General features: G+C 40.6%; 1 protein-coding gene across 2 annotated transcripts in view; it reads right to left on the minus strand.

Moving 5' to 3' along the window:
* The window catches only part of LOC132129438 (plexin-A2-like), a 193,320-nt gene extending 188,471 nt beyond the window's left edge, over positions 1-4,849 (minus strand). The window contains exon 1 of one of the 2 annotated variants that reach the window (XM_059541037.1): positions 4,401-4,841. The gene's annotated coding sequence lies outside the window, so the exon portion shown is untranslated. Of the gene's footprint in view, positions 1-4,400 lie in introns of both variants that reach the window. The other variant, XM_059541038.1, reaches the window with a different exon arrangement.
* Positions 4,850-6,000: the final 1,151 nt, after the last annotated feature.

Genomic DNA, 6,000 nt, shown 5'->3' on the forward strand with positions numbered 1-6,000 from the left:
GGAGGCTCTGAGTTTGTATTGGAGAAATGGGAGGCAATTGATTTTTGTGTCTGTGTTTTGAGCTGCTCATATGAAAGCACTATTTCAGATAGTCAAAAGCAAAAATGGTCTCAACAAGCTACTAGTAACCTTATCATTTTTCCTGATGATCACAGCGCAAAACAAACAATAAAAAAAATATATCATATTTTACAGTAGGACTATTGTGGCATAAAACGCTGTTAGCTCTATAAAGTATAATTCATGAAAAAAAAAGAAAATTGTGTCATTTATTCACCCTTGTGTCAATCTAAACCTGTATGACTTTTGTTGTTGTGCAACACAGAAGCAGATATTTCTGAATAATGTCCTAGTACATGTATGAATTAAAGTTATCTTAGATTCCATTATCACTGTATTGACTAAAACTGTCACGTTCGGTGTTACAGGAAACACAGGAGAGGGAACCAATTGCAGGTAAGTCCTTTATTTAAGGGGTAATCCAAAGGGGTAAACATTCCAGGCAGGGTCAAAACCAGAATATCCAAACATAACATAAACAAGACACGAAGACAAGGCAAGGCAAGGCAAGGCAAGAAGCGACGGACGTGAATAGCTATAAACATTAAACAAGGACTCCGTAACACAGACTCAGACAGACCGGGTATAAATACACAGAAGGATAATGAGGGAACAGGAGACAGGTGGGGAACAATCAATTACTAAACCGGAGAAAGGTGACCAAATAAGGGAACAGGAAGTGAAAAGGAGACAGACACCGTGAGAAAGGAGGACACCTAGTGGAAACCCAGAGAACACAACGCAGACACTGTGACAGTACCCCCCCTCTACGGAGCGGCTCCCAGACGCTCCACGACAGACACAAAACAGCGACCAGGAGGGAGGCGGACAGGTGGAGGCTCAGGGGGAGGGACGGAGGGCCAGAAAAGAAAAACATGGGGAACATGCACCAGAATGTAAACACAAAACAGGGAGACCACAATCAATTACTAAACCGGAGGAAGGTGACCAAATAAGGGAACAGGAAGTGAAAAGGAGACAGACACTGTGAGAAAGGAGGACACCTAGTGGAAACCCAGAGAACACAACCCAGACACTGTGACAAAAACAGCCTTTCATGATCTACAGCAAAATAATTAAGTAAAACAGGTTTGGAATGACACGAGGATGAATAAATAATTTTGTAGAGAAAACACCCTTTTTGCTTAGGGATAGTGGCATAGACAGATTTTATGGAGAACATGTGTTTACATTCTCAATAAAATGTTGCATAAACTGGTAGCATGCTTAGAATGACTGGCACCTGCACATGATTGACTCGTCCGATTCTCTTTCCCACACTCTGGAGCTGTAAATGCGTCAACACCCACAATTCTCTCGCTGGCACCTTCCAAGTGAGAGTCTGTCCACCAACTGTTCATGGGTAATTAGCTGCAGCAGAAAACACAGGCCTAATTACAGTGTAGCTAAACGCTGGGTCACCGTATCAACCTCATGCCTAATCCACCAATGCTGAAGACAAATTATCACACCAGGTTGTTTACATCCTGATAAAGGATGTAAGAAGACAGACAGAGAAGCTTGGCAGTGGGAGCTACATATATGGTAGACCAGTGCACACCATTTTCTACTTACAGTGAATCTGCAAACATCAGTGTCATAGGATAAATGTAATCGGCACCACATCTGGCTCCACTTTGGTACACTTGGATGCATATATGCGTACAACTAAAACACACTTTAAGCAAACAATAACGATCAAGAGTGATACCAATCTTTGTTGTATCAGTTGGATGGTAGAGAGACCTAGATAAACAGTCGAGCAGCAATGCTGCAAAAGAGAATTCAATATCAATGCATTAAAACAAACAAATGTTGGATACACAAACTAATACATGAGACTAGCATAAAGGAAGCAGATGAACTCTCTTGACAAGAGCCCATCCTACAGGGCATAAGCGTCTGTCTGTGTGTACGAGCAGTGGGGGGACGGTGGAAAGGCTTGCATTGCAAACGCAGCCCTCTGAATGCATTTGTACTGTTCAGTGTTCACTCATTAAGAAATAGGTCAAGGATTCCGCCTTCATGCATCGCAACTTGTCAAAATCTCTTAAGCTAAATGGGACAAACCAATAAGCCACCATGATAGAAGAGAAGAGGGGGTTCTCTCGAGGTGTAGTGCACGCTGGTGACACAGCATGCAACTTAAACAAGCACGGTCTTATGTGTGACCCACCAACCTCAAATGCCCCTTTGCCTTAATCACTCTGGAACCCTGGGCAGGTTCGGACATTGTAGTTTGTTACTGCAACGTACTCATCAATTGGTGGTGCTACAGAGTATCGTGGGCCTACTCGAAGGTGGCTGGGGGGTTTGTTTGTGACTCTCCATCAAGTACTCATCCCAACATTCAGTCAAAGCTAGAGACAGAGGAGCTGTTCTGCAAACACTAGATGCCTGGTGGACAATGGGTGAGATGAGTGATGAGATAACATATACTTTAGGATCTTTACGTTGCCGTTTTCACAGCTGCAGAGTCTCCCCTGAACAGACTGATAAGGTAATCTCAATGACCTCAAAATCCGAGCCAATTAGATACAAGCACATATCCAAATTGGCCCCTAAACTAACACACTCGAGCACAGCATTTAACTGGGGCAAGGAGGATAAGCACTCAGCATGGGTCTCTTGTGGCCACCCCATTCAGAATCGACCTCAGTTTCCCCTCAAACATATACATCTATCTGAGAGCTAATGGCTAAAAAGAGAGGAACAAACCACTTTTAAGCACATAATACCCTCCAATTATCCTTCAGGAAACGCTTTATGTACCTGGCTGACATAATCAAATCAATAGTGTGCAACGCTATGTAAAAATGCTAGAGCCAACCCAACTTAGGAAGATCATGCTGTGAGATAAGGAAAAGACGGCCCTTGATTTACTTCACGATTCTGACCAAACCGCACAGAGCCTGCAAGGTAAGAGAAAGGAGGAAGCAGGTAAAGTTGATGGGTGTGCACCCAGTAGAGACTTGTCCTTTTGGCTTTGTGTAGTTAACCTTATTGATTAAAGAGCCTGTGATCTAGAGATGCTCTACAGCTTTCTCTGGCTCTCAACCCCTCATCAAAGAGAACAAACTATAAAGCCACATAGTGAGCAGTGAAACAATCACATGTATCAAAAGCTTGTTTATCTTAAATGAAATGTGGATACAGTTTTAATCTAAACTGGGTTAATTTCGTCATTTATCCACTAGCAATACGATCTTTCGGTTCGTGAATGAACCGTTTTCACCCTGCCGACACGCCGTCTAAGGTCAAACCGCTGTTTCGCTTCAAGACGGAGATAAAAACGATGATGTGAAGAGGTCACGCTCGAGATGAATTCACCTCATCTTCCTCACTGAAAGCGCCGTTTGATTGTGTTAGACCGATTAATATCATCCCTGTCCTTCATAGCAGATGCCAGTGATTCTCATGCAAATGCTGGCCGCTTTTCTACTTAAAGAAACATTTATTTTCTTTAGAGCCGATGTCAGAGCCGTGTGTGAGGGGAAATTAAGATTTGTGAGTGCATTTGCTGTAGTCGAGATGAACGGAGTGGAGTTTGAGGTACAAGAGCTGAATGTGACCACTCGGCAACAACCAGCTTCACATTATGAACATGTATCATTTCCTTTGATGGAGTCCGACAAAACTGAATGTATGACGGGATTCGAAAAACATTAAACGGACTCAGGTGGACGATCATTCAAGTAGGATAGATAAGATAGCAAGGCGAGCGCAAAGTGAAGAGTGTGAGGTAACGTTAGGCTATTAACTTTAAATGATCGTAAATTAAACCGATAAAATACAATTAATTGGATTATGAAAGCGCATATAAGCTACATGAGGAAGATTCATGAACAACATATTTGCATGTTTTTTTCGCTGACATGAGAATAATTTACAAACATTCACATTTTATTTCCGATTGTGATGTCTTATATTGTGTGGGGGAAAAGACGAGGAACTCAAATCAAAACTCATTCAAACTAATATAAGCTTGGTGCACAATCATTACCACTCACGGCATGCATATTAAATAAAAAAGTTGAAACGTGACATTGAGGATAGCTTATCTAAAGGGAATACAATGTTTGGACTGGCCAGCATCATCAACAGCAAATATTTCCACATAAAGCAAAACCACCTAATTAAACCCTATTATCCTAACCGAACTGCTCGTAACCCACAACTTCTTTGTGATTCATGATAAATGTTATCCCGAAAACATGATCTCATTTATCGATGCTTTGCTCTAACACACCGCACGGATCACATTAGTATTCGTGGCCACATCTCGCACGTAAAGCATCTCTGGGCTGAAATGAATTCATGAAGCACGTTTGTCCACTCACCTGCAGTCCAGAAGAAAGCTTTGGATGGTTTCTAATGTTCAGTTAAAATATGTCTGCGTTCAGCTCAGTTTTGACAGATAGATCCACATGCAAACGAACGCCGAAGCCTCAAAGGTAGCACCTTCAAAAAAAAGAAAAAAAAATTCTCACACAATTCCTCGAAGATTTCTTGCATGCAAGAAGACGATGAATGAACAGACGCCTCGCGGATTCAAGTAACTGATCTATGCAGCAAAAATCAACGTTTCATCAATCGATGCCGGAGGATGGTCATTCACAATCGCATATGCCAAGTGCACGGCACATTCCCCCAGTCCTCTGACACTGACAGCGGCTTGACATCACGCCTTTTCATCAGCAGCTCTCCGTTAGACCGTCATGCACGCGCTCATTGCTCTTCTGTGAAGGTTTACGCGAGACTGTTACAGTAGCAGCGCGTTTAAACCCAGCCCCCTGTGCTAGCACTCACTTACCGGCTCTGTTTGCATGTCGCACGTTTTAACTGTTTCATGCACTGTTTTATTTTATTTTATTTTATTTTTTACAAATGCACAACCGAGGTGATTAAAAATAGAAATTTGTACATTTAGCTTTTGAATAATTAATTTATTACCTGTGCAATACTTCTCACCTTAGCATATACTGTACTCGCTGTATAGTGTCTGTAGGCTATATTGTGCAGACATTATATGCCAGTTGTTTACAATAAATACATACATTTGTGTGTAATCCCTTTTTGCACTGCAGAAAACTTGCAAATGTCAAAGAAGAATTCTGTGGCAAAATCACTTAAAAAAATAACAATGATACATTTTCTAAATTTAACCTTTAAGCTTTTTCCAAAACAAACAAAGATCTTTAGATATGGTGTTTAATGGAGTTTATGTGCTTAGCTCTATGACCTTTCTATGCATATAATTAGCTTTTTTTGCAGTGAATACAAGACTCCCTCAAAATATTTAAAATCCATTTACAAGTAAAACAGGGTTTTTTGTTTGTTTGTTTGGTTATTTTTTTTTTGCAACTAACTCCAAATGACTAGTAATTTTGCTAGACAGTGCCATCTTTGGACAGAAGTATGTAATTACCCCATATAAATCTAATCAACAGGGACTTTGCATCTTTTCAAACAGTGTATAATTTCCTTTTATTGAAACAATTATGGGTCCACTAAATATTATTACCTTTCAAAATAATGAAAACAAATTATTAACTACACTGAGTATTATATATATACAGTACAGACCAAAAGTTTGGACACACCTTCTCATTCAAAGAGTTTTCTTTATTTTCATGACTATGAAAATTGTAGATTCAGACTGAAGGCATCAAAACTATGAATTAACACATGTGGAATTATATATGGAATTATATACATAACAAGAAAGTGTGAAACAACTGAAAATATGTCATATTCTAGGTTCTTCAAAGTAGCCACCTTTTGCTTTGATTACTGCTTTGCACACTCTTGGCATTCTCTTGATGAGCTTCAAGAGGTAGTCACCTGAAATGGTCTTCCAACAGTCTTGAAGGAGTTCCCCGAGAGATGCTTAGCACTTGTTGGCCCTTTTGCCTTCTGTCTGCGGTCCAGCTCACCCCT

The sequence above is a fragment of the Carassius carassius genome, chromosome 46 (assembly GCF_963082965.1).
Source record: "Carassius carassius chromosome 46, fCarCar2.1, whole genome shotgun sequence".
Classification (NCBI taxonomy): domain Eukaryota; kingdom Metazoa; phylum Chordata; class Actinopteri; order Cypriniformes; family Cyprinidae; genus Carassius; species Carassius carassius.